The sequence below is a fragment of the Gorilla gorilla genome, chromosome 16 (genome assembly GCF_029281585.2).
Source record: "Gorilla gorilla gorilla isolate KB3781 chromosome 16, NHGRI_mGorGor1-v2.1_pri, whole genome shotgun sequence".
Lineage (NCBI taxonomy): Eukaryota > Metazoa > Chordata > Mammalia > Primates > Hominidae > Gorilla > Gorilla gorilla.
The window spans coordinates 21,332,830-21,359,712 of record NC_073240.2 but is presented as its reverse complement, the minus strand read 5'-3'; the positions used below and the strand labels follow the sequence as shown (position 1 = coordinate 21,359,712).

General features: G+C 46.2%; 1 pseudogene; it reads right to left on the bottom strand.

The window, feature by feature from the left end:
* Positions 1-17,050: 17,050 nt before the first annotated feature.
* LOC129527241 (spermatogenesis-associated protein 31E1-like) lies at positions 17,051-22,781 on the bottom strand (annotated as a pseudogene).
* Positions 22,782-26,883: the final 4,102 nt, after the last annotated feature.

Genomic DNA, 26,883 nt, shown 5'->3' with positions numbered 1-26,883 from the left:
TGCACAACGTGCAGGTTTGTTACGTATGTATACATGTGCCATGTTGGTGTGCTGCACCCATTAATGGGTCATTTAGCATTGGGTATATCTCCTAATGCTATCCCTCCCCCCTCCCCTCACCCCACAACAGTCCCCGGTGTGTGATGTTCCCCTTCCTGTGTCCATGTGTTCTCATTGTTGAATTCCCACCTATGAGAGAGAACATACGGTGTTTGTTTTTTTGTCCCTGCGATAGTTTGCTGAGAATGGTGGTTTCCAGCTTCATCCATGTCCCTACAAAGGACATGAACTCATCCTTTTTTATGGCTGCATAGTATTCCATGGTGTATGTGTGCCACATTTTCTTAATCCAGTCTATCATTGTTGGACATTTGGATTGGGTCCAAGTCTTTGCTATTGTGAATAGTGCCGCAATAAACATACGTGTGCATGTGTCTTTATAGCAGCACAATTTATAATCCTTTGGGTATATACCCAGTAATGGGATGGCTGGGTCAAATGGTATTTGTAGTTCTAGATCCCTGAGAAATTGCCACACTGACTTCCACAATGATTGAACTAGTTTACAGTCCCACCACCAGTGTAAAAGTGTTCCTATTTCTCCACATCCTCTCCAGCACCTGTTGTTTCCTGACTTTTTAATGATTGCCATTCTAACTGGCATGAGATAGTATCTCATTGTGGTTTTTGATTTGCATTACTCTGATGGCCAGCGATGATGAGCATTTTTTCATGTGTCTGTTGGCTGCATAAATGTCTTCTTTTGAGAATTGTCTGTTCATATACTTTGCCCACTTTTTGATGGGGTTGTTTTTTCTTGTAAATTTGTTTGAGTTCATTGTAGATTCTGGATATTAGCCCTTTGTCAGATGAGTAGGTTGAGGCCAGCATCATCCTGATACCAAAGCCTGGCAGAGACAAAACAAAAAAAGAGAATTTTAGACCAATATCCTTGATGAACATTGATGCAAAAATCCTCAATAAAATACTGGCAAACCGAATCCAGCAGCACATCAAAAAGCTTATCCACCATGATCACGTGGGCTTCATCCCTGGGATGCAAGGCTGGTTCAACATACGAAAATCAATAAACATAATCCAGCATATAAACAGAACCAAAGACAAAAACCACATGATTATCTCAATCGATGCAGAAAAGGCCTTTGACAAAATTCAACAATGCTTCATGCTAAAAACTCTCAATAAATTAGGTATTGATGGGATGTATCTCAAAATAATAAGAGCTATCTATGACAAACCCACAGCCAATATCATACTGAATGGGCAAAAACTGGAAGCATTCCCTTTGAAAACTGGCACAAGACAGGGATACCCTCTCTCACCACTCCTGTTCAACATAGTGTTGGAAGTTCTGGCCAGGGCAATCAGGCAGGAGAAGGAAATACAGAGCATTCAATTAGGAAAAGAGGAAGTCAAATTGTCCCTGTTTGCAGATGACATGATTGTATATCTAGAAAACCCCATTGTCTCAGCCCAAAATCTCCTTAAGCTGATAAGCAACTTCAGCAAAGTCTCAGGATATAAAATCAATGTGCAAAAATCACAAGCATTGTTATACACCAATAACAGACAAACAGAGAGCCAAATCATGAGTGAACTCCCATTCACAATTGCTTCAAAGAGAATAAAATACCTAGGAATCCAACTTACAAGGGATGCGAAGGACCTCTTCAGGGAGAACTACAAACCACTGCTCAGTGAAATAAGAGGATACAAACAAATGGAAGAACATTCTATGCTCATGGGTAGGAAGAATCAATATCATGAAAATGGCCATACTGCCCAACGTAATTTATAGATTAAATGGCATCCCCATCAAGCTACCAATGACTTTCTTCACAGAATTGGAAAAAAACTACTTTAAAGTTCATATGGAACCAAAAAAGAGCCCGCATCGCCAAGTCAATCCTAAGCCAAAAGAACAAAGCCGGAGGCATCACACTACCTGACTTCAAACTATACTACAAGGCTACAGTAACCGAAACAGCATGGTACTGGTACCAAAACAGAGATATAGATCAATGGAACAGAACAGAGCCCTCAGAAATAATGCTGCATATCTACAACCATCTGATCTTTGACAAACTTGACAAAAACAAGCAATGGGGAAAGGATTCCCTATTTAATAAATGGTGCTGGGAAAACTGGCTAGCCATATGTAGAAAGCTGAAACTGGATCCCTTCCTTACACCTTATACAAAAATTAATTCAAGATGGATTGAAGACTTAAAAGTTAGACCTAAAACCATAAAAACCCTAGAAGAAAACCTAGGCAATACCATTCAGGACATAGGCATGGGAAGGACTTCATGTCTAAAACACCAAAAGCAATGGCAACAAAAGCCAAAATTGACAAATGGGATCTAATGAAACTAAAGAGCTTCTGCACAGCAAAAGAAACTACCATCAGAGTGAACAGGCAACCTACAGAATGGGAGAAAATATTCGCAACCTACTCATGTGACAAAGGGCTAATAACCAGAATCTACAATGAACTCAAACAAATTTACAAGAGAAAAATGAACAACCCCATCAACAAGTGGGCGAAGGATATGAACAGACACTTCTCAAAAGAAGACATTTATGCAGCCAAAAAACACATGAAAAAATGCTCATCATCACTGGCCATCAGAGAAATGCAAATCAAAACCATAATGAGATACCATCTCACACCAGTTAGAATGGTGATCATTAAAAAGTCAGGAAACAACAGGTGCTGGAGAGGATGTGGAGAAATAGGAACACTTTTACACTGGTGGTGGGACTGTAAACTAGTTGAACCATTGTGGAAGACAGTGTGGCGATTCCTCAGGGATCTAGAACTAGAAATACCATTTGACTCCGCCATCCCATTACTGGGTATATACCCAAAGGATTATAAATCATGCTGCTATAAAGACACATGCACACGTATGTTTATTGCGGCACTATTCACAATAGCAAAGTCAATTTCATAGTCAGTTTCCGTGGTCCTTCCACAACAACCTCTGGCATCTGTTTTCTCTGCAATGGAGGTAACAATAGTAGCTATTTCAGAGCAGGAAAAGGCTTAGAGCAGTGCTAGAAGAGGGTTGTGGCTATATAAAGTTTAGCTATTTGTATATTGTAACAAACCTACAACTTTTTTTTTTGTCAATAATACATTTCTTTTGGAAAAGTAGCACCCTCCTGTCGGGGACACCTGCAGTTCCACTAAGCGAACATCGGTGTCTGCTAACCTTTGCCTCTTTTTCTCTCAATAATATACTGTCAAGCTGGTCCTTGATTTAGCACTTTTGTATACTTTTTTTTTTCCTCTCCCGTTTCCTGAGACACAGTCCCTCTCTGTCGCTCAGTCTGGACTGCAGCAGCGCCATCATGGCTCACTGCCACCTCCACCCCCCGGCTCAAGCCATCCTCCTAGGTCAGCTTTGGGAGCAGCTGGGACTACCTGTGGGGCGGCTAATCTTTGTGGTTTTTGTTTTGTTTTTCCGTTATGGGACCGGGTTTCGGGCCAGGCGCAGTGACTCACGCCTGCAATCCCAGCACCCCGGGAGGCCGAGGCCGGCGGATTACCCGAGGGAGGAGCTCCAGACCACCCCGACCAACATGGAGAAACCCTGTCTACCAAAAAATATAAAAACTAAACAACTAATTGGGTATGGTGGCCCACGCCTGCAATCCCAGCCACTCAGGAGGCACCATTTATTAATCTTTTTGACATCAGATGCTCAGTGGCTCACACCTGTAATCCCAGCACTTTGGGAGGCCAAGGCAGGTGAAAGGCTTGAGCCGAGGAGTTCAAGACCAGCCTGGCCAACGAGGTGAAACCGCGTCTCTATTGAAAATACAAAAATTAGCCGGGCATGGTGGCACACACCTGTAATCCCAGCTACTCAGGAGGCTGAGACAGGAGAATCGCTTCAACCCAGGAGGTAGAGGTTGCAGTGAGCTGAGATCACACCATTCCACTCCAGCCTGGACAACAGGGTGAGACTCTGTCTCAAAATTAAAAAAAAAAAAAATTAACCAGCCATGGTACCACACACCTGTAGTCCCAGCTACTCTGGGGCTGATGGGGGAGGACTATTTGAGCCCAGGAGGTCGAGGCTTTAGTGAGTTTGATCATGCCACTACACTCTAGCCTGGGCAGCAGAGTGAGTTCGTGTCTCAAAACAAAACAAAAATAGTTTCCAGCCGGGCGCGGTGGTTCACGCCTGAAATCTCAACACTTTGGGAGTCCAAGGTGGCGCATCATCTGAGGTCAGGAGTTCCAGACCAGCCTGGCCAACATGGTGAAACCCCATCTCTACTAAAAACACAAAAATTAGCTGGGCATAGTGGCTTATGCCTGTAATCCCAGCTACTCAGGAGGCTGAGACAGGAGAACCGCTTGAACCCAGGAGGCGGAAGTTGCAGTGAGCCAAGATCGCACCATTGCACTGCAGCCTGGGGCAACACAGTGAGACTGTCTCAAAAAAGAAAAAAAAAAAAAAAAAGCTAGGCGTGAGAAGTGCCTTGATTTTGTATTTTCAATCTGCCAACACTTGCACAGGCTCTGGCTGCAAAACTTTTGCCGGTCAAACATTCGCATTTGAGAAACCATGTCCCTGCTGAGAGGTAGATCTAGACACAGCCTTAACTACATCATCAGTAGACACATGACTGGGGTTTCTTTGTTTTGTTTGTTTGTTTGTTTGTTTGTTTGGTTTTTTTGAGACGGAGTCTCGCTCCGTCACCCAGGCTGGAGTGCAGTGGCATGATCTCGGCTCACTGCAACCTCCACCTCCTGGATTCACGCCATTCTCCTGCCTCAGCCTCCGAGTAGCTGGGACTACAGGCGCCCGCCACCACGGCCGGCTGATTTTTTGTATTTTTTAGCAGAGAGGGAGTTTCACCGTATTAGCCAGGATGGTCTCTATCTCCTGACCTCGTGATCCACCTGCCTCGGCCTCCCAGAGTGCTGGGATTACAGGCGTGAGCCACCGCGCCCAGCGACATATGACTGTTTTTAACCAGAGGGAGGAAAATGGCTTTCAGATGGTCGTGTAGCTGGTTTTAACAGCCTTTAGCAGCGACACTGGCAGCCTCCGACCTCTCAGACCGAGTAAGCCAAGCGAAGCCTTTAGGCGCACGCTTGCAGCTCAGCGCCGGCGGGGACTCCGGAAGCCTCTCCCAAGTGGCGCGGTCCACAAGGGGTGGCTACAGCTTGGGCGCAGGCGCCGCTGGCTCGCCGGTTCTCTTGGGCTTCCCTGAGACGCCCTAGGATCGCAGGCGCGCAGCCCTCCCGGCCGCTCTGGCCACCCTGCTCCTCCTTTGAAGAAAGATAGGGCCGCTGGCAGGGGCCCTCCGCAGCCACCGGGGATGGGGCTGAGGCCAGTTTTTGTTTCTAGTGCAGTCGCCGCCAGGCCGACCGCCGGGCTTGGCTGCAGCCACGGCGACACTGGCCCGAGTTCTGCGAGGCTGGGGGCGCTGGCGGGCTTGGAGGTTGCCTGGCGGCTGCTGCCTGCAAAAAGAAAAACAAACAAACAAAAAAGCAGCTGCAGCTTGGGCGCCCAGGGCTAGCGGGGCATGGCCCGGGCAGTCTTGGGATTGCGAGCGCGCGCGGCCTGAGAGTCCGTACCCTTCGCCGTGCCTCCTGCCCTCCTCCTCTGCCGGACCTCAGAACTGCTGGCCAGGCCGTCCGAGGGAGTCCGGACCCCACTCCGCAGCCTACAGAGATGGGGTTGAGCGGCAGGTTCTCAGTTCTCGCCCCTCTGCAGCCGCCGCCGGGCAGACCGCCTGGCTTGGCCGCAGCCACGGTGACATTTGGCCCTGGTTCTGCGATGCTGGGAGTGCGAGGGAGCTTGGGAGTTGCCAAGCAGCTACTGCCTGCAGGCGGAGGGCGGCTACAGCTTGGGTGTCCAGGCAGTGGAACATGGCCTGGGCGGCCTCTGGATCGCCAGTACACCGAGCCTGAGAGCCCGCCAGGCCCTGCCCCCGCCTCTGCCAGAGCTCGGGACCGCTGGCCAGGGGCCCTCCGCAGCCACCGGGGATGGGATTAAGCGGCAGGTTCTCGCCCCTGTGTATCCGCCATCGGGCAGAGCATCTGGCTTGGCTGCAGCCACCGGGACATCTGTCCCCGGTTCTGAGATGTTACGAGTGCAGGCGGGCTTAGAGGTTCCCCAGAGGCTGCTGCCTGCACACAGACGGTGGCTGCAGCTTGGGTGCCCAGGCGGGCTGGAGGGGCATGGCCCGGGAGGCCTGCGGATCGCCAGAGCGCCCAGGCTGAGAAGCCCCAAGCCGTGCATCCCGCCCGGCTCTTCCACCACAGGGAGACAGGAGCCGCTGGCATGGGGACTCCGCAGTCACCTGCGATGGGTTTGAGCGGCAGGTTCTCAGTTCTCACTCCTGTGCAGCCGCCGGAACATCTGACCCCGGTTCTGCGACGCTGGCAGCGCGACCGGGCTCGGGAGTTGACAGGCGGCTGCTACCTGCACACGCAGGGCAGAGGGCACCTTGGCCTGGGCAGCCTCCGAAATGCGTGCGCGCCAGGCCTGAGGGCCCCCCAGGTGGTGCCACCCGCCCCGCTCCTCCTCTGCCGGAGCCTGGAGCAGCTGGAATGGCCACTCTGCAGTCACTAGGGATATGGTTAAGTATTCTTATCCCATGCATGCACACAAAAAAGGTAACTATTATGCGAGGTAATTAATATGTTAATTGACTTCATTTTGGTAATCATTTCAAAATGTGCATGTAGATAGAAACATCACATTGTAAACCTTGAATATGTACAATATTTATTTCTCAAATATACCTCAGTAAAGCTGAAAAAAAATGAACAGGATTGAAAGGATAAACACACAGTTCTATAATAGTAGTTGGACACTTCAATACCTCATTTTAATTAATGGATAGAAAAACCAGACAGAAGCTTCATGAGAAATAGAAGACTTGAACAACAGTATAAGCCATTTAGAGCTAATACACATATACAGAACAGTCCACCCAAAAACAGCAGAATATACATTCTTTTTAAGTGGATATGGAACTTTCTCTAGGATAGGCCATATCTTCGTCCACAAAAATATGTCCTAATCATTTACAAAAGTTTTAAATCATACAAAATATAATTTACAACCACAATGGAGGAAACAAATAAAAAATGAAACCTGAAAAATTCACAAATATGTAGAAATTAAACAATACACTCTTAAACTACCAGTGAAGGAATAAATCATAAGTGAAATTATAAAGTATCTTAAGACAAATAGAAACAAAACATACCAAAACTTAGTGACTGCAGTGAAAGTAGAGTTTGAAGGAAAATGTATGGACATAAACAACTACATTTAAAAAAAGCTCAAATCAGTAACCTCACTCTATACCTAAAAGGCAGTATAAAAACCAGAGAAAACTAAATCTGAAGCTAGCAGAAGTAAAGAAATAATAAAGATTAGAGCATAAATCAATAAAATAGAAGGTTGGAAAGCAGTAGAAGAAATAAACATAGCTAAAAGTTGGTTCTTTGAAAAGAATAATCTCACCTCAGTAGCCTAAGATTCTTCTTTAGGAACATAGAGAAAGAACAACAACTTAAATCTAAGAAACTAAAGAAAGGAGCTAATAACAATTAGGGCAGAAATAAGTGAAATTCAAAACCAAAGAGAGAAAAAGGGAAAGAGAAGAGAGACTACAGATTACTAACAGCAGGACTGAAAGACAAGCTATCAATACACGCTATACCATAAATAAGTAAAGCTAAAAATAATTTTATGCACACAAATCTAATAGATGAGATGAAAAAAATAAATTCCTCTAGAGACACAACACATACTACCAAATCTCACTGAAGAAGAAACAGGTAACAAATAGTCCTGTATTAATTAAGAAATTGCATTTGTAAATAAAACCTACCAAAAAATCTAGTCACATGTTCTTTCACTACTGATTTCTATCAAATATTTGAAGGATAAATAATTTTGACTGTACACAATCTTTTAGAGAAAATAGATGAGATGGGAGCACTCCCAACTCATTTTATAAGGCCAGCATTACAATAACACCAAAACCAAAAAATGATATGGAGAGAAAAGAAAACTATAGACAAATATCAGTCATGGACATATATGAAAAAATATCAACAAAATATTGTGACATCAAATTGAACATCTCCCCATGTAGGATGATTCATTATGTCCAATAAAAACAAGGCTGATTCACTATTAAAATCCAATCCAAGTAATCTGCTATAGAATATTTTAAAAATATTCTTCTCAAGAGATGCAGGAAGAGCATTTGATGAAATCCAACATCTATTTCTGACCAAAACTCATAAAATTAGGAATAAAAGAACTTAGGATATATGTTTATATCTGTATACTATATGGTGATGACTGAATGATTTTTCCTTAAGACTGGGGACAAGTCCTATTCAATATTGTATTAGAAAATTTGCAAAGTGCAATAAGACGAATAAGAAATAAATAACATACATATTGCAAAGGAAGAAGTAGAACTGCCTCTATTTGCTGATAAAACTAATCTTTATATACACAGTCCTACAGTATTTATGAAAAGCTTCTAAAACAAATACGTGAAATTAAGTGTTTTATTATCAAAAGTCAATATAGAATGTCAATAATTTTCCTATGTGTGAGTAATTAACAGTTGAAAAAATTAAATTACTATTTAAAATAGAAGCAAAAATTAAGTGCTTAGGTATTAATGTAACAATAGAAGTGCAGGATCTGTATGCTGAAAACTACAAAATATAAATGCAATAAATAGAAAATTTAAAAAGAGGGGAATGAAATATTTATGAATTCAGAGTCTCAATATAGTTAAGATGCCAGTCTTTTCCATTTCTGCTTGTAGAGTTCCTGCATTAACAATGAAAATTCCTGTAAGCTTTTTTTTTTTGTAGATATCACCAAGGAGATTCTAAAATTTACATGGAAAACAAAATAACTAGAATTGTCAAAACACTTCTGAAAAAAAGTTAGAGGACATAGACTACTGATTACAAGGCTTACTATTATGCTACAGTTCTCAAAATATTTTGGTTTTGTTAAAATATTGTTAAAACACTAGATACGTAGACCAATGGAATGAATACAGACCCCAGAAATAGACCCACACAAATATATTCAACTGCATTTTGAAAAAGATGCAGAGGAAAAGGGGAAAGTATAATCTATTCTGTAAATGGGGATGTAAAAATGGGATCTCCCCATGTAAAAAAAATGAAACTTAATGCATATTTTACACCTTTTACAAAAGTGGACTGAAATAGACCATATAAAAGTGTAAAGTATACAGCAATAAAATACTATCATAAAACAGGGGAAATTAGGTATGACTTTGGGGTCATTGATGAGTTTTTAGATAAAACACCATACACATGATCCATAAAAGAAAAAATGAAAAAGCAGACTTTGTTATATCTAAAAATCCTCATTCTGTGAAAGAAGCATTACAAGAGCAAAAAGCTAAAACAGGGAAAAATATTAAGTCACTGTATTAGTCTGTTCTGCTGCTGCTATAAAGAACTGCTTGAGACTGGGTAATTTACAAAGGAAAGAGGTTTAATTGACTCACAGTTCCATGAGGCTGGCAAAGCCTCAGGAAACTTACAATCATGGCAGAAGGCAAACAAACATGTTGTTCTTCACATGGTGGCAGGAGAGAGAAGTGCTTAGCAAAGGAAGAGAAGCCCTATATAAAACCATCAGATTTTACGAGAACTCACTCACTATCTGAGAACAGCAGCATGGGGGTAACCTGCCTCCATGATTCTACTACCTTCTGCCAGGTCCCTCCCACAACACATAGGGATTATGAGAACTACAATTCAAAATGAGATTTGGGTGGGGACACAGTCAGACCATATCAGTCACATATCTTATACAAGCTTTTATCCAAAATGAATAAAGAACCTTAAAACTCAACAGTACAAAACAAACAGTCCAATTTAAAACAAGCAAAAATCTTGAGCACGTACATCTCAAAAGAAGACAGACATATGGCAAATAAGCATATGAAAACATGTTTATTGTTATTAATAAGGGAATGCAAAACATAACTACAATGGGATACTACTACATGCCATTAGAATAGAAATAAAAAATTAAAATATCAAATGTTCCTGAAGATGTGTAGCAACAAAGATTCTCTTTCATTACTGTTGGGAATGTAAAATGACATGGTCACTTTAGGAGATAATTTGGCAGCTTTTTATAAAGTAAAACGTGTGTCCAGTGTGAGGTTCAGCCATTCCACTCCTATATATTTATCAATGTGTAATGAAAACAAATTCACATAAAAGCCCGTAGTCTAGGCAAACGTTTTAGCAGCTTTACTCATAATCTCCAAAACCTGGAAACAACCAAGACATCTTTCTTTTTTTTTTTTTTCTTTTTTGAGACGGAGTCTCGCACTGTCACCCAGGCTGGAGTGCAATGTCACGATCTTGGCTCACTGCAACCTCTGCCTCCCAGGTTCAAGGAGTTGTTCTGCCTCAGCTTCCCAAGTAGCTGGGAAAACAGGCACCCACCACCATGCCCGGCTAATTTTTTGTATTTTTAATAGAGACAGGGTTTCACTATGTTGGCCAGGCTGGTCTCGAACTCCTGACCTCATGATCTGCCCGCCTTGGCCTCCCAAAGTGCTGGGATTATAGGCATGAGCCACCGCACCCAGCCTAACCAACACATCTTACAACAGGTGAACAGATAGACTATTGCATCAATACCATCAACTGCTATTCAGCAATACAAAGGAACAGACTATTCACTTACACAACAGTACAGATGAACTTACATGTGTTTTGCTATGTGAAAGAAGTCAGCCCCAAATGTCTACATATTGTATGATTTCATTCGTATAACATTCTGGAGAAGACAAAATTATAGGTCAAGAAAACAGATCAGAGTTTGCCCACAATTGGGAGAAAGGGAAGGGTTGATCACAAAGGCATCACACAGAGAATTTTAGGGTGATGCGGCTGTTCTGTGCAGTGCTGGAGGGTGGACACGTGTCTCTATGGTTTCTCAAACCCTACCAAATGCTACACTACAAAACCTCATTCTTATTTTTTGCAAAATAAAAAAAAAATAAAAAAATCCACCAGGAAGTCAGAGGATTCCAAGAGGAAAAAGAAACTGATCAAAGACACTTTGGAAAATGGTATTTTGATTGGATACTCTAAGGTTAAGACCAAACAAGCTGCATAGAAACACTCCACTTTGGTTGGTAATTTTATTTATCACAGGGGCAAATGATAATTTTGACACCAGGCTAGAAAAAATAAGTAAGTAAGTTGCAGATAATGTGAGCTAGAGTTTTTACTGTTATGAAATGACTTTTTCTTGTAGTGTTGAGAATGTTTCTTTTTTTTTCCCAATCGTGTTAATTCTCCCCAGGATTCTCACCAACCTATTCAAGTATATTTTAAAATACTTAAGATTTTAAGACAAAAACACATCTGTTTTCAGCCCAGTTGGAGAAGCCTCATTACTATCACATCCTTTGTGTTCTAAATGAAAGTCTGCACATAAAACAACAAAGGAGCATGGGAAGTGTTGGAAAAATATAATAAGGAAGACAGACTCCCTGGGGAATGACACAGTGGTACGTTCCTTGGGTCTCCTGTTCTTCTCATCTGCCCTGGAGAGAGTGCTACAGAAGCCTCCAACCAGAAACCACACCCAACAAAACCAAACCTAATAAAACCCCAGCTGTCTCAGCCAAAGAACCTGGAAAATAATGGCCTAGCAAGGAATACCCACCTGAGTGTAGCCAAACATCAGTGGAAAACCCCCCTGCGAACACCATAGTTCAGTGAAATCAAGTGTGGAGCTGATGATCCACTTCACTTACACAGAGTGGAAGGAATCAGCAGTGCTCTGATTCCCTTGCCGGATGGTGTCAGTGGGGCCAAGAAGAGAGATAAATCTTCTGTCTCCCACATTGCAAAAGAAGGTGGCATTCTGGTATTTCCATTTTTTTTTTTTTTTTGAGACGGAGTCTCGCTCTGTCGCCCAGCCTGGAGTGCAGTGACGCGATCTCAGCTCACTGCAAGTTCCACCTCCTGGGTTCACGCCATTCTCCTGCCTCAGCCTCCCGAGTATCTGGGACCACAGGCGCCCACCACCACACCCGGCTAATGTTTTTGTATTTTTAGTAGAGACGGGGTTTCACCGTGTTAGCCAGGATGGTCTCGATCTCCTGACCTCTTGATCCACCTGCCTCAGCCTCCCAAAGTGCTGGGATTACAGGCGTGAGCCACTGCGCCCGGCCTACAGTTATCTTAAATATAAATTGTGTACATGTGTCAATTAAAACACAAGGAATATCAACCTGGACACGGAAACACGACACAAAAATACGTACGTTACTTATCTCAATTGATGCAGAAAGAGCATTTGCCAAAATATAGCAGTTTTATGATAAAAGCTTTCAGAAACCTACAAATAGAAGGAAACTTCCTGAACTTTATCAAGAGTATTTATCAAAAATAAACAGCTATGTCATGCTTAATGATGAAAGAATGAATGGTTTTCCCCTCAGGGTGGAAACAAGGCAGAGACACCTGCTCTCAACAATGCTATTTGACAGAGCACTGAAAGTTCTAGTCAGCACAATTGGGCAAGAAACAAGTAAGGCATACTGATTGAAAAAAAAAGAAAGAAGGAAAGTGGCCTCTATTGCAGATTACACGATTGTCTTTGTAAAGTCTCAGAGAAACTAAAAAAAGTCTTGTAGAAATAATAATATTTAGCAAGTTCACAGGATAAATGATCCATCCTCCAAAATTCATCATATTTCTATGAACTAACAATGAATGTGTGGAAACTGAATAGACCTTTACAATTGCTCTAAAGAAAATACTTAGGCATAAATCTGACAAGACACGCGGAATCAAGATGGCAAAAATTACAAAATGTGCATGAAAGAATTGAGAGAAGAACTAAATAAATTCAAACATACCTTATTAATGGTTTGGAAGACTCAAGATAGCAAATATGTCACCTCTCTTCAAATTGATGGGTAGACTTAATGACAGTCATATCAAAACCCCAGCTACATATTTTTATGCATATAGATAAACCTATTTTAAGTTTATATGAAAAGGCACATGATACTGGTGGAGAGATGGACACATAGGTCAGCAGAACAGAATGAAGAACTCAGAGATTGACACAAGTAAATACGCCCAACTCATTTCTCATTTTTGACAATGGTACAAAAGTAATTGAAAGAGAAAGAATAGTCTTTTTAACAAATGTTACTGGAGAAAATAAACACAGGCTCAAAATCTCAGTGTAAACCTTGCACTTTATACACTAATTAACTAGAAATGGTTTGCAAACTTAAATATAAAAGGTTGTACTATAAACCTTTTAGGAAAAGAGAGTTCTAAAGAAGTTATTGGGATCTAGGGCTAGATAAAAGTCCTTTGTTCTTATTTACATGTATCTTTTAATGTGTTTTTATTTTCAGTAAAAGATCAATGTGTACCTGTACTTATTCTAAAAAAGAAAAAATGTTCAATGTGCTCTTCCAGGTTAATAGACAAATCAAATAGACTCACTTTTCTTTATGAACCCATAGCGTATCAGTGATCCAGCCATTATTGTTTTCCTGAGAGGAAAATTCTCTTTATGCTCATCACACTTTTGGAGCATTGAACCAGAGGGCCTAACGTGAGGTGAACACGCTGCCAGTGGAGGTGAGCAGGAAGGAAATTTCCAAACCCAAGAACTGACAGAAACTGCTGGAGAGAGAAAGTTACTTGGGCAAGTCTAGAGACCAATTGTGTTGTGCCCTTCTCTGTAGAATAATAAAAACAGCGTATTCCAGAAAAAAAATAGGACGAGTGATACTAACCAAATGATGTTACAACACACCCATGTCTGTATGTGTATACAGACCTATGCACATATACACACATAGATATGTGTAATATGTGTGTATTTATAACTCAGGTTAAACTGTTAGGCAATAAGAATGCAGTCCTATTTTTCTACCCTCTCTTTTCTAACATCTTTCAAACAGATGATGTTTTGTAAGATTTTCAATTATTTTCAATAATTAAAAAAATTTCAAACAGAACAAATATGCATGCTGAATTATTTATCAATCCCCTATTTTACATGTGGCTTTAAGTACGTGACCTGTTATATAGATATTTCAGCATCTTAGATGTTAAAGTAAACACATAGCTGCTCCTCATTTTTGGAAGGGTGGATTTACAATATATGTGTCTGATGCAAGTTGTATATTTAAATTACTTAAAAATACATCTTCTTTGGTAAGAGCTTTTAAAAATAAATTTGTGGCACATTAGAATGTTTTTAAGAAAAATTGCTTTTTAATTTGTATTATCTAAACTTCAGAATTTTACTTTGAAGCATTTCAAAACTTACAAGAATATTCATATTTGATCTATAAAATAAGTAACTTAGATGGAATAATTTGAATTTGGAAATTTCTTTATACCACTAAATTTGAAGTATCAATGCCACATTTATTTTTACAGATTTTCCTTGAAACATTATATTGGCTACTGGAAAGAGCTAATACCCTTTATGAAAATATGATTTTAGTGATGCAACTTATATATGAGGTAGATTAGAGAGCTTTACTTCATGTGCCCATTAACTAAGAAGATTTTGTGAAACAATTTTTAACAGGGGCCACAGTCAGTACCGGGAGTGTGGTCAGGTGGTCAGGCACGCCTCCCTCCTCATTGGGCCCACCAGAAGATTTCAGGGTTCTAGGAGAAACATGCCCAGGCATGCAGAGATTGTCACAAGGGAGGAAGGGCCAGGGTGGGGAACCCAGCACAGGGGGCCTGCCCTCACAGGGGAGTCGGACAAGGTTTTCTGAGGAAGCTGTGTCCAAGCCGAGATCCTTCCCGCTCCATGTGAGCAAGGCCAACCTAGACCAGCCGGGTGGATTCCCTTGGCATTGAGGGGGAGCATGGCCTGAGGAGCTGAGCGCGGTCTCCGAAGGACGGCATCAGAGGAACTCTCACCGTTTCTATCATGAACACTTACAGTTTGACATCAGCATGGGAGTTGTGATTGGGTGATCTTGGGAAGGGTCTGTCAGCGGGTCGGGGGGTCGCTCTAAGTTGGACGCTGTCTGATAGAGGAGGCTTTTCTATTGTTCGGTATCTCATATCTCAAGGAATCTTATCTAGAAGAGGGCAGAGGGCCGCCAGGAGAAAGCTGCTGCTGGTAATGAGGAAGATGCTGCTCATTTTCACCAAGTGCAGTGCTAGGGATTTCAGCGGGTGGCAAAGTGACCTTGATATCTTTTCTCTGTGCAGGTCTCTGTTAGAGTCACTGTGAGTGTCTCTGTGGGGATCTCTGTGTTGGTTTTGAAGGGTCTCTGTGTGCGTCTCTGTCAGAGGTTTCTGTGGGGGGTCCTTCTGGGGGGTCTTCTTGGGGGGGTCTCAGTGTTGGGGTCTCTGGGGGTCACTGTGGGGAATCTCCAAAATCTCAAATGAATGTGGGGTCTTTGTGGGAATCTTTGAGTGTTGGGGTCTACTGGGGGTCCCTGTGGGGTTCCTCTGCTGCAGGTCCCAGGATCCTGGGTCCCATAGATGTTGGGCCCACACTGGAGCTGCCCAGGTCACCACCCCAGACAGGACTTGGCTCCAGCAGTAGACTGGACACCCAAAGTGACACCAGGGCATGTTCGAAACAGGTCCCCAGTGTGGGTCCCGTCAGGCCTGGGTACAGACCTGACACCTTGTCCTCAGCCTCCGCAGCCCCTGCAGGTGCAGAGCTCTCCCTGGGCAGAACGCCCCTGGGCAGAGCCCTCTGAGGAACTGGCTCCTGCCTGCCCTGCCCTTGCTCCTGCCTTCCCTGGGGATGGCCAGGAAGGACCCAGTACCAGGACGAAGGGAGTGCAGGACTGGGCCCTGTGGGGACTGTCCCTGCCAACCATGTGCCAGATTCTCTGAGCCCCAATGTGTCCCTTGCCAGCACCTGGGCCTGGAACCATAGATGTGCTTTGTAACCCAGGCCAGCCCTTGCCTTCTGGGTCCCCCTCCCCTGGCAGTGGCACTGACCACTTTTGCTTGTAATGGTCACCAGACTGTGAGGACCCTGGTTACAGCTGTGGGCAGCTTGTGGATCCTGCACTTGCAAACTTATGCTCGTCTTCCCTGATTCTTCTCCCACTTCTCACCCTGGGCCCTAAGGTCTCCTCCTGTGATTCCTGACCACAGAGTCCTGCCAGAGGGGCAGGCAGCAGCCCTAGGTGCCTCCTGAAACAGACACCCCACACTAGTGGGCTGGGAGACTGCTCTGGAGAGTGAGGCAGGGGACACCAGACATGAACCCAGGGGTGTTATCAAGGCTGAGCCAAGTGCTGGAGGGGCCCAGGTCCACCCCAGACCCAGAACTCAGCAGTCAGGAAAGGGTCTGGGGAGGGTGTCATCTCTTCCCCACCAGGAGATCCCAGAAAGAGCAGTCCCCGCTTTGACCCAGGGCCAGCACAAGACACCCCCCACATTCCCAGGCTACTGTGAGGCAGGGAGGCTACTGGGATCCATCACTCCTCCAGCCTGAGGGGAGCCTACCACCACCCAGTCCGTGACGCCCCTGTAGACCCAGCCCCTACAGCAGCACAGAAGTCACCTTAGAACAGGGAATGCAGTGAGCCAGAGCCCGGGTGGGATCTCCATAAGGTTTGCTATCCTTACATATCCTGAAGGCTCTGGGTCATGATCCAGTTTGGAAACCAGACACAGTGTGGGGACAGGGAGAAAAGGGGGTCCTCCAGGTCCCTGTCAGCCTCCTCTAGGCCCAGCCATTCTGGAAGCCGCACTCAGGAGGAGGTGACACTGAGCCCTTGCCTGCACCCTAGCATGGAACAGACAGAAGCCACCACCTCTGCAGGGAAAACAGGTATATTGGGAACTTCTCCGTGGAAGTCAGGAACACTTGGGGACTGTTATCACCCACGCAGGACAGGTTTGTTGTGTAGGCGTCCAGTGTTATTTGGATAGAACCCCCTGTTTCCTCCAGGAGAGGTGTGGGAAGCCTGGTCTGGTTCAGGAGGCAAGACACCTCTGTGTAGACCTCAGTTCCTGCAGCTGTGGATGGGGCTGCCCGAGGTGCTTGCCACTCATGGCCTGTGGTGGTGGGGACCAGCTGGGGACACAAGCTCCCTGGGAGGTGGGGGCCCAACTGCTGTCTCTGATGCCCTTGTTTTTGACAGGACATCTGTGGCCCTTGGGGGTGGCTTTGGGGCTGCAGACCAGCCCCATCTCTCTGCTATGTTCCTGGTAGTAGTGACTCCTGTGGCAGCAGGAAGGCACATTCTCCTGGGCGTGGAGGTTGCCTTTGTGGCAACTGACCTCTGAGGGACCACGTCCCTGCTGAATCCCCAGTTTGTCCACCAGGATTTGCCCCATAACTCTGATGATGGTCTGGGCTTCATCAGCCATGCTGTCCATAAACAACCTTGCTGGGCCAGACCCCCAGCTCTGGACAGCATCTGCCCAGGCTTGCCTTTCTGCAGGACGTCTTCCTGCCCTGAGCCCCTTTTCCTGGAATGTAGACCCTGTGGACGGTGACTGATCTTTCTCTGGAAGTTGCTTTCTGGTGGTGCCTGTCCCTTCTCTGGCTGAGGCTGATTGTATTTCCTTTCTTGTTTGTCTCCTATTTCCCTCGCGTGGGCAGGGTGGCTCCTCCCACTGGCTTGGGAGGTCCTGGGTCCTTTGGACCTGTGTCCCTGCTCCCCTGGTCTGGGCCTCCTGTGGGCCTTGCCCTTGTCCAAAGAGCCCAGCGTCTTCTGACTCTTCTGTGGGGCCTTCGCTTTTGGGCTCCCAGGCTCCTGCTGCCCCAGTCTGTCCCCTCCCTTCCATAGGAGGGCACATGGCCCCTGGGAAGCTGTCGTGTTCCTCCTACTGAGCACACTCTGGGAGGTGGACAGAGGGGCCTAAGTGGGTGGCCTGTATGTGGCTGGGAGCATGTCCACATGGCGGCCTGGAAGGCACAGGCCTGTGGCACCCTCCTGGAGGAGGATGCTGGAAACACGGCCTGGCAGCTGCTCCTCTGAGTCCACCTGCACTATGAGCGCAATCTCACTGACCACCTGTGCTTTCAGGCACAGCTGCCCTGGATCCTGAGCAACACAGATTGTAGACACTGAGGGGTTACTAGTGGTCCCCAGAGTCCCTGTGCTCCTCAGATCCACCTGAACACTTCCTGATCTTGCCCTCACACTGGCTCCCAAGGTGACTTTCCAATCAGGGGGCTTTTCCTCCTTGGCCTCCAGTGCCTCCAGTGCCTCCAGGGCATCTCTGGCCCTTGCCCACTGGGACCCCATGCTGAGCTCTTGCAGGGCTCTGCTATGACAGGGGTCTCCTGGGGACATGCTCTCAGTCTCAAGCCATGCCTCATTCCCAGCCATTTCAGAACCCACACTCCCCTCGAGTCTGGGTTTCCCAGACCCCAGGACAGTCCCTCTCTGCCAGGTTCTGCCTACAAGGTTGCACATGGGGGACTGAGAAGATGCCTGCCCTCCTGTCCAGTCAGAGAGGCCTCTGATTGCTCATGGGTGTCAGCTGACTGGGACCCTCTTGGGACCCTCTGGACTTCCTCCTGCTCAGTTGGTGGGGCAGGGACAGGGCCACTCATGGTGGGGGCTGACTTGCTTGTTGTTCTATTGTCTCCTGGACCATTCTGGGGAGGTTTTCCCGATAAAATGGCAACCTTGGCTACAGATTCAGCCAGAGATTCCCAGGAGGCCCATGGGAGAATGGTGGAGTGTGGGAGGGGTGGAGGCTGAGCCTCCCCTAACTAGACATTGATGGGCTCCAAGGACTGAAGATCTGGACCCCACCTGTGCTTCACACAGAACTTGAAAAGATGTGCTTCCAGCATCTGCTGGGTGCAGGGATGGAGGAGGGACAGCTCCTGGGAGGTGTTCACGTGGGCTTTCCCACCCCTCCAGGATGTCACCTTTCTCGATTTCCTGTGGGTGTCAGACTTGGGAATGCATGTTTGGCCATGAATTAGGAGCTATGCACAGACCCAGGGATCCAGCCCTCCTTGATCTCCCCCAACTTCCTGTCCAGATGGACCTGTGGCTTGTTTTCCAGATGCTGCTTTTCTGGGTCCCTTGGTGCAGAACTTACTGATTGGTACTTCCAGGGCCTCCTGAAATCACCTTCTGCTTCCTCCTTGTCTTTCTCCAGAACCTTCACTGAAGTCCTTCCTGAGCCTTGATCCTGGTTCTGGCTCTAGTTTGGACCCTAAGCACCCCTTCCCAGAGAACCTTCCAGAGCTCCTGAGCCCTGCCTTCTGCACATCCTTTGTGCCCTTTCCTACAAATTCAGAATCCCGGGAGGGCAAGAGGGCCCCCTGCGTGTCTTCTGCCTGACTCTGGGGCCTCCCTGGGAATTCCCCCTTAGGCTGCAGCAGGTCTCCAGGTGCCTTGAATCTGCTGGGAGGCCACGGGACTGCTCCTGGTGGATGGCACTCCTTCCTTGCCACCGGTGCTCTGGGAGCTCAGGGCTGGTGGCAATCCCGGGAAGGATGGGGGCTGACTTAGGGTTCTGGGAGGCTGGCCTCTCCTGGGGAAGGTGGGAAGTGGGCTGGCTCAGGACAGCCTGAGACTTTTTGAGGAGAGTGGGCAAAACCCTCTTCCACTTTGGTCATTTCTGCAAGGGCCACTTAAGATACTTCTTTCCAGTGGGGATGACAGACTGTGCCCTCTCCTGGGATGTAGGGCAAGATGTTCCACAGACCCTAATCTGGAGTGGAGAAGAGCACGGCAGGCTTGGGACAGGGGTTGAGATTTTCCCCACTGTGTCTGGATCCCAGCCAGAGGCAGGGGCTGGGACTGAGGCCAGGTTGGAGTGAAAGGTTGGGGCTGGGCCACGTGGTGGGGCTGGGGCCGTGCCTGAGAAAGCTGTGAGGGTGTCTCAACCTCAGTTTCACCTGGAAGGGAAGTGGAGGCTTTATCCAATGGTACAGAGTGCTCATTCTGTGAGGAAATGTTCCTAGAAACCCAGGCCCTGGCCACCAGGGACTCGCTATTGAAAGAGGGGAGATCCCAGAAGAGATGACTGCATTTCTGCTCTAAGTGGTCCCACATGGCCGTGGCGTCAGAGACCTGCTGAGGATGGGGCAGCTTCTGTGGTAGTTTTGCCATGTTCCAGAAGGGATTTAGAGTCATGATGTCCCACTCCTTCCCCAGTGATGTCATCTGCGGGCAGTCTGCCCACCCCCATTCTTTCTCCTGCCACATCTTCATCACTGCTCTCTTGGTGATGAGTCTCCAGCAGCTTCTGCACGTTGGGATGGAAGAATGTGCGGCCACCTGCCTCCATCTGCCTGGATGTGGGGTCTCCCCAGAAGGAAGCCTCTGGGGGGTGGTTGGGAAGATGCTGTTGCTGGGATTTGCCCTGTGAGCAGGTGGAGAGGCCCCAGGTGGTGGCAGCCTCCCTCCAGCGGGAGAGGTCCCGGATGGGACCGCTGGAGCACCCAAGGCCAGAGATCACCCTGGTTGGAGAAGGTGGCCCCTGGTTGTGTAGAGGGGAGCTCTGGGGTACAGGGCGTATTGTGGAGCCACACTGAAGTCCAGCCAGGCTGTGTTCGGGTGGCAGTGGAGAGGAGGCCATGGGAACATGGGGCTGTGGTGAAGGAGGAAAAGCATATGTGGCCGGGCTGCAGGGCATTTTAGGGGAAGCAGGGGCTCTGGAGGCCTGGTGGCACTCAGGGTTGAGCGTGGTCCAAAAGGCTCTGAGAAGGTCATTGTGCCTGGTGACAGGTTGGAGGCCAGAGGAACTGGGGGAGTCCTTGGGGACAAGCTAGCAGGAGATGGATCTTGCACATTTCCTATGTGGCTGGTGGGCCTTAGCAGGAGCTGGTTTGTACATATCACCCGGGGGTCTCCACCTAAGGGCAGATAGGAGCCACCCTCCCCAGTGAGCTTTCTCAGGTGGCTGCACAAGGCACAAGCTGCAGCCAGGGGCAGGTGGGGTTGGGAGGTCGGGAGGGCTGGGTACCTGGTGCCCACAGCTCCTCTACCTCCCCCACTGCTGGCTTCACAGAGCTCTGTCTGTGCCTGCCCAGGGCTTCAGTCCACTCCTGCCTCTTCCCAGGACCTCCCCCTCCCAGGTCAACACTGGACCCTATGGCTGCCTCAGAGGCCCTGGTAGAAAGGACGACATGGAGAGAAGGGGAATCTCATCTTTCCAGAAGGTTGGTCAGGTCCTGAGTCTCCTCCAGCTCCCTCAGGAGGATTCTGCAAGCTGGAAGTAAGGAGACAGAGTTATGGCGGGGAGGGTGGTGCCAGCGAACCTCATGGGAGGCTGAGTGGTGGATGTCTCTTTAGGGGACACCATGGGGAACTAGACCCTGAAGCCCATGCATCTGTGTCCAAGGCCACATGGCCCCAATGGTGACAGCAAGATGTGCACTGTGCAGAACTTTGTCATTTGCAAAAAGTGCTTCCATGTACATCCCCTCATGGGTGTCACAACCATCTTGTGGGGAGAGTGGACGGGGTGGTCTCTAAGAAGAGTCAGCCATGGCCGAGGAGAACAGCTGTCCACATGGACCTGGAGTCTCCCTGACCTCCCCCCATATCCTGGCAGGCCTTGGTCCCTTCCCCACACCGCCCCCTTATGGGCAATACCGGTTCCCGGGCCCATGGCTTCATTCCCACAGGGAATCTGAGGAGGCCCCGGGTTCTGATTTCCCTCCCAGGAGCTTCCCTCTCAGGCCTCTGCAAATGATCCCCTCAGGGACAGACGATGCTCAATCACCTCTGGGGAGTCTCAGGGATTAGTAGGGCCTCACAATTCAGAGCTGGGATCTTCTTCCTGCTCCTGGGCCTCCCCTATCTCTTCCTTTGATGCTGAGAGGCAAGCAAGGGTGAGGGGCTGGGACCAGTTCTCAGTCTCCTCTCCCCAGACCAGCTGCACACACGCAGTGATCTTGAAGGACACGGCTTTCTGCCTGTAGCTCAGGGAGCTCTGCGTGTTTCTTTTACTCATGTTTACCATTGATGAAATGTTTTCTGTTTTCCTTCTTAGGGAAATGCAAGCATGGGTTTTCTGTGTGACTCCACCCTGTATATCCCCAGTCCCTGCTCCTCCGCTGAAGGCATACCCAGGCTCAGGCCTACAGGCACCTCTGAGCTGCCAGTAGGATTCTGCTTCAGAGGAGGCCAGATGTGAATCCAGGCTCTAGCGGGAGGCTCTCAGGGTGGTTCAGCACAGCTCCCAGATCACCCCACAAAGAGGAGGCTGGGCCCCCAGGCACCTGCCTCGGAAAGGGGCTGAAGAGCCAGAGCTGGGGCCTGTCCTCCCACAGAGACCTCACCCCGCTCCTGATCTGGTCCTCGCCACTGAGTCCAATGTTGGGTTTTGCCCTGATGCCTCCTGCGCATGTCACAGATAGTCTGGGAGCTGAGGATGGAATCCTCTGCCCACTCCCACCCCTGCCTGCTCTGCCCTTCCCTAGAGGGATGATGAGATTTCCCATCGCAGGAGAGTCTCTCATTACTTAGGAAAAGTGGAAATGAGGGGAGGAAAAGAAGAGAGAATCTTTCTCTGTGGGGCTGGGCTGAGGGCTCCTTACCTTCCTGCTGCTCCTCTTCCTCCCATGCAGGGGTGAGGGTGGGTCACTGGGGAGGTAGGGGACTAATAGGAAGAGGAACCCCAGGCTTCACACTGAGGTGAGGATGAAATCCACAATCCAGGGAGTGGAGCTGGGGCCCAGCCATGTGGCACTAGGGCTCTTCAGAGGAAAGAGCGTTTTTTCCATCTGAAGTGCAATGTTGCCTTCAAGCAACTGAGCCCGGGCATCGCTTTTGGGACTAGGGACTGGAGCCCGGACCTGCATCACAGAGCTGGGGCCTCCTCCTCACCAAGGGCTCCTGGGGGCAGGGGAGGGGCAGTGGGAGGAGGAGGCTGAAGCACAGCCCCTCCTTCAGGTCCCAGTTCCAGTCCCTCCACTGGGTCCCCCAGATCTTTTCTTCCCACTCCAGTTGCTCACCCTGTCAGAGACAGCCCTGGGTCCATTTTCTATTCTGTTCCCTGGAACACAGACGTTACCTGGTTTTGTGGTGATCTCTGTGCCAGTCCCTCAATCTCCTGCATCTTTAAGATCTAGACTTCTCCCTGGAGTTTCTGTTATTTCTCCAGTTTCTTGCTCTTAGGAACTCATTTGTTTGCAGTTCTAACTTTCCCCTTAATATGTTCTTGCCCTGCATCAACTCAGACATGGAACTTACATTTTTTGTACTTATTGATCATTGTGAATTTTGACTACAATTTTCATAGTTTTTTAAAAGTTTAATATTTATTTTTGTGGGCACACAGTAGGTGTATATGTTAATTGGGCACATGAGATACTTTCATACAGGCATGCAGTGTGTAATAATCACAGCATGGTAAATGGGGTGTCCATCACCTCAAGCCGTTTTCCTTTGTGTTACAAACCATCCAATTATACTCTTTATTTTTTAAATGAACAATTAAATTATTATTGACTATAGGCATTCTATTGCTGTCAAATACTACAAATACCCAGTTTTATTCATTCTTTCTAATTACCTTCTTTATCCATTAACCATCCCCGTCTCTCTCCCCCTGCGCCTTCCCAGCCTCTAGTAAGCATCCTTCTACTCTGTATCTCCATGAGTTTGACTGTTTAATTTTTAGCTCTCACAAGTAAGAGAGAACATGTGATGTTTGTTAGTCTTTCTTTGCCTGATTTCACTTAATGACCTCCAGTTCTATCCATGCTATTGCAAATGATAGGCTCTCATTGTTTTTTTATGGCTGAAGAGCACTCCACTGCTTATATGTACCACCTTTTCTTTATCCTTTCATCTGTTGATGGACACTCGCTAGGTTGATTCCTAATCTTGGCTATTGTGAACAGTGCTAGAAGGAACATGGGAGTGCAAGTATCCCTTCAATATACTGATTTCCTTTCTTCTGGGTGTGTACCCAGCAGTGGGATTGCTGGATCATGTGGTAGCTCTAGTTTTAGTTTTTGAGGAACCTCCTAACTGTTCTCCATAGAGGTTGTACTGACTCACATTTCCACCAACAGTGTATGAGGGTTCCCTTCACATCCTTGCCAGCATTTGCCATTGTCTGTCTTTTGGATGAAAGCCATTTTAACTGGGGTGAGATGAGATCTCCTTGTAGTTTTGATTACCTTTCTCTGATATCATTGATGTTGAGCACCTTTCCATACACCTGTTTGCCATTCATATGTCTTCTTTTGAGAAATGTCTGTTCACATCTTTTGTGTATTTTTTATTTATTATTTTAACTTCCGGGGTACATGTGCAAGATGTGCAGGTTTGTTACATAGGTAAATGTGTGCCATGGTGGTTTGCTGTACCTATCAACCCATCACATAGGTATTAAGCCCGGTATGCATTAGCTATTTTTCCTGATGCTCTCTCCTGCTTCTGACAGGCCCCACAGTGTGTTGTTCCCCTACCTGTGTGCATGTGTTCCCTTTGGTCAGCTCCCACTTATAAGTGAGAACGTGTGGTGTTTGGTTTTCTGTTCCTGTGTTAGTTTGCTGAGGATAATGGCTTCCAGCTTCATTCATATCCCTGCAAAGGACATAATCTCATTCTTTTTTATGGCTGCATAGTATTCCATGTTGTCTATGCACCACATTTTCTTTATCCAGTCTATCATTGATGGGCGTTTGGGTTGATTCCATGTCTTTGCTTCTGTGAATAGTGCTGCAATGAATATATAAGTGCATTCATCTTTATAACAGAATAATTTATATTCTTTGGGTACATACCCAGTAATGGGATTGCTGGGTCAAATAGTATTTCCCATTCTAAATCTTTGAGGAATCGCCACAATGTCTGCCACAATGGTTGAACTAATTTACATTCCTGCCAACAGTGTAAAATTGTTTCTATTTCTCCCCAACCTCACCAGCATCAGTTGTTTCTTGACTTTTTAATAATTGCCATTTTGACTGGCATGTGATGGTATCTCATTGTGGTTTTGATTTCCATTTGTCTAACAATCAGTGATGTTGAGCTTTTTTCCTCATGTTTCTTGGCTGCATCTATGTCTTCTTTTGAGAAGTGTTTGTTCATGTCCTTTGCCCACTTTTTAATGGGGTCTTTTGTTTTCTTCTTGTAAATTTCCTTAAATTCCCTGTAGATTCTGGATATTGGACCTTTGTCAGATGGATACATTGCAAAAATTTTCTCCCATTCTGTAGGTTGTCTGTTCACTCTGATGATAGTTTCTTTGCTGCGTGAAACTTTTTAGTTTAATTAGTTCCCATTTGTCAATTTTTGCTTTTGTTACAATTGCTTTTGGGGATTTCAACATAAAATATATGCCCATGCCTATGACCTGAATGGTATTGCCTACATTTTTTTCTAGGGTTTTTATAGTTTTGGCTTTTACATTTAAGACTTTACTTTATCTTGAGTTAGTTTTTGTATAGGGTGTAAGGAAAAGATCCAGTTTCAGTTTTCTGTGTATAGCTAGCCAGTTTTCATAACACCATTTATTAAATAGGAAATCCTTTCCCCATTGCTTGTTTTTGTCAGGTTTGTTGTCTTGCCTAGAGGTTACACACTGAATTACCATTTGGAGATCATCCATTCCCACCTGGTGTGGATCAAAGATAACAGGGGCCAACAGGAGAAAGTTTGAGCCTTGCCAGGTCAACACTGGTGCTGAACAAAGTGACTTGTGTCTGTTTTGCTACATGTATTTTGCTTTGGCTGGGATGGAAAATATTAATTTGATTCCCCATGCAGCCTGTTGAGCAGCATCTTGCAAAATTGAGAAGCTTATGCCTATGGTTCCATCAAAGAGAAAAGGATAATTTTATTTTGTAATGGAACTTGGCTCCCATAGCTATGTTACACTGAGCAAGGTCATCAAAGCTGCTCTGTTCTTCTGAAAGCTGCAGAGAAAGGGAACCCAGAAACCTGGTATGCTGGCAAAAAAAAGGGTAAGAAATTCTTACCAACCAAGTTTCTCATATTTCTCTCTCTCTCCCTGTCTCTCTCCCTCCCTCTCCCTCTGTGTGTTTGTGTGTGTGCATGTGAATGCAAATGGTAAATATCACTGTTTGTCTTCTCTCCTCTGTTTTCTCTTTTCTACAAATTGAAAAAAGGATTTGTGAGACTAGTCTTAGGCTGTAGCAAATCTGGAGCACTTTGTGCTAAGAATTTATCTTTCTGTTTTGTTCTTTAATGGAGAGAGAGGTATCACAGGAGAGAAGGTGGGCTTAGGACCCCTATAAGCCTGCCTTTCAAGCCAGCCTGGCAGCTGGTCATTTACAAACTTTGCTGGGGGTCCCTGAGACCAGTGCCATATAAAGTTTCCCTCTTTTTGTTTTATGTCCTTGAGAGCTTAACCTTGTGACCATGTGGGGATACTTTCTCTTGGTGTCTGCCATCCAGCAGACAGGAATTTAGGGATTCATGTCATAGCACTAAAAATTATCTTGAGCAGGTAGAAGCTTTTGCAAGGTCAAAATTGGCACCTCTAGGCTCCTTCTGGGAAGAGCAACAGAACCTGCTGAATGATGTAGCTCAATAACCAAGGCTTTTGTCTTTTGACAGTGGCTGCCCCAGGTTCAGTTCTTGGCTTTGGGAATGATTCCCTTCTGGTTTGTTATTTGTGTAACTTTGCCATTTTTTGAGGGATTCCCCCCTTTCTATGGATAATTTCTGATTTCCTGTCTTGAATTTTCCTTTCTGTGAACTACCCTGGGGAAATTCTAACTCTTGTTTAAAAAAAACTACTTACCGTCTCTTTGAAACACATCATGAGTTCATGGTTAAGTTATAACCTTAGTTAAAACTTCTTAATTTCATGTGAGAGGTTACCTGGTATAGAATTCAAAAGCCAGA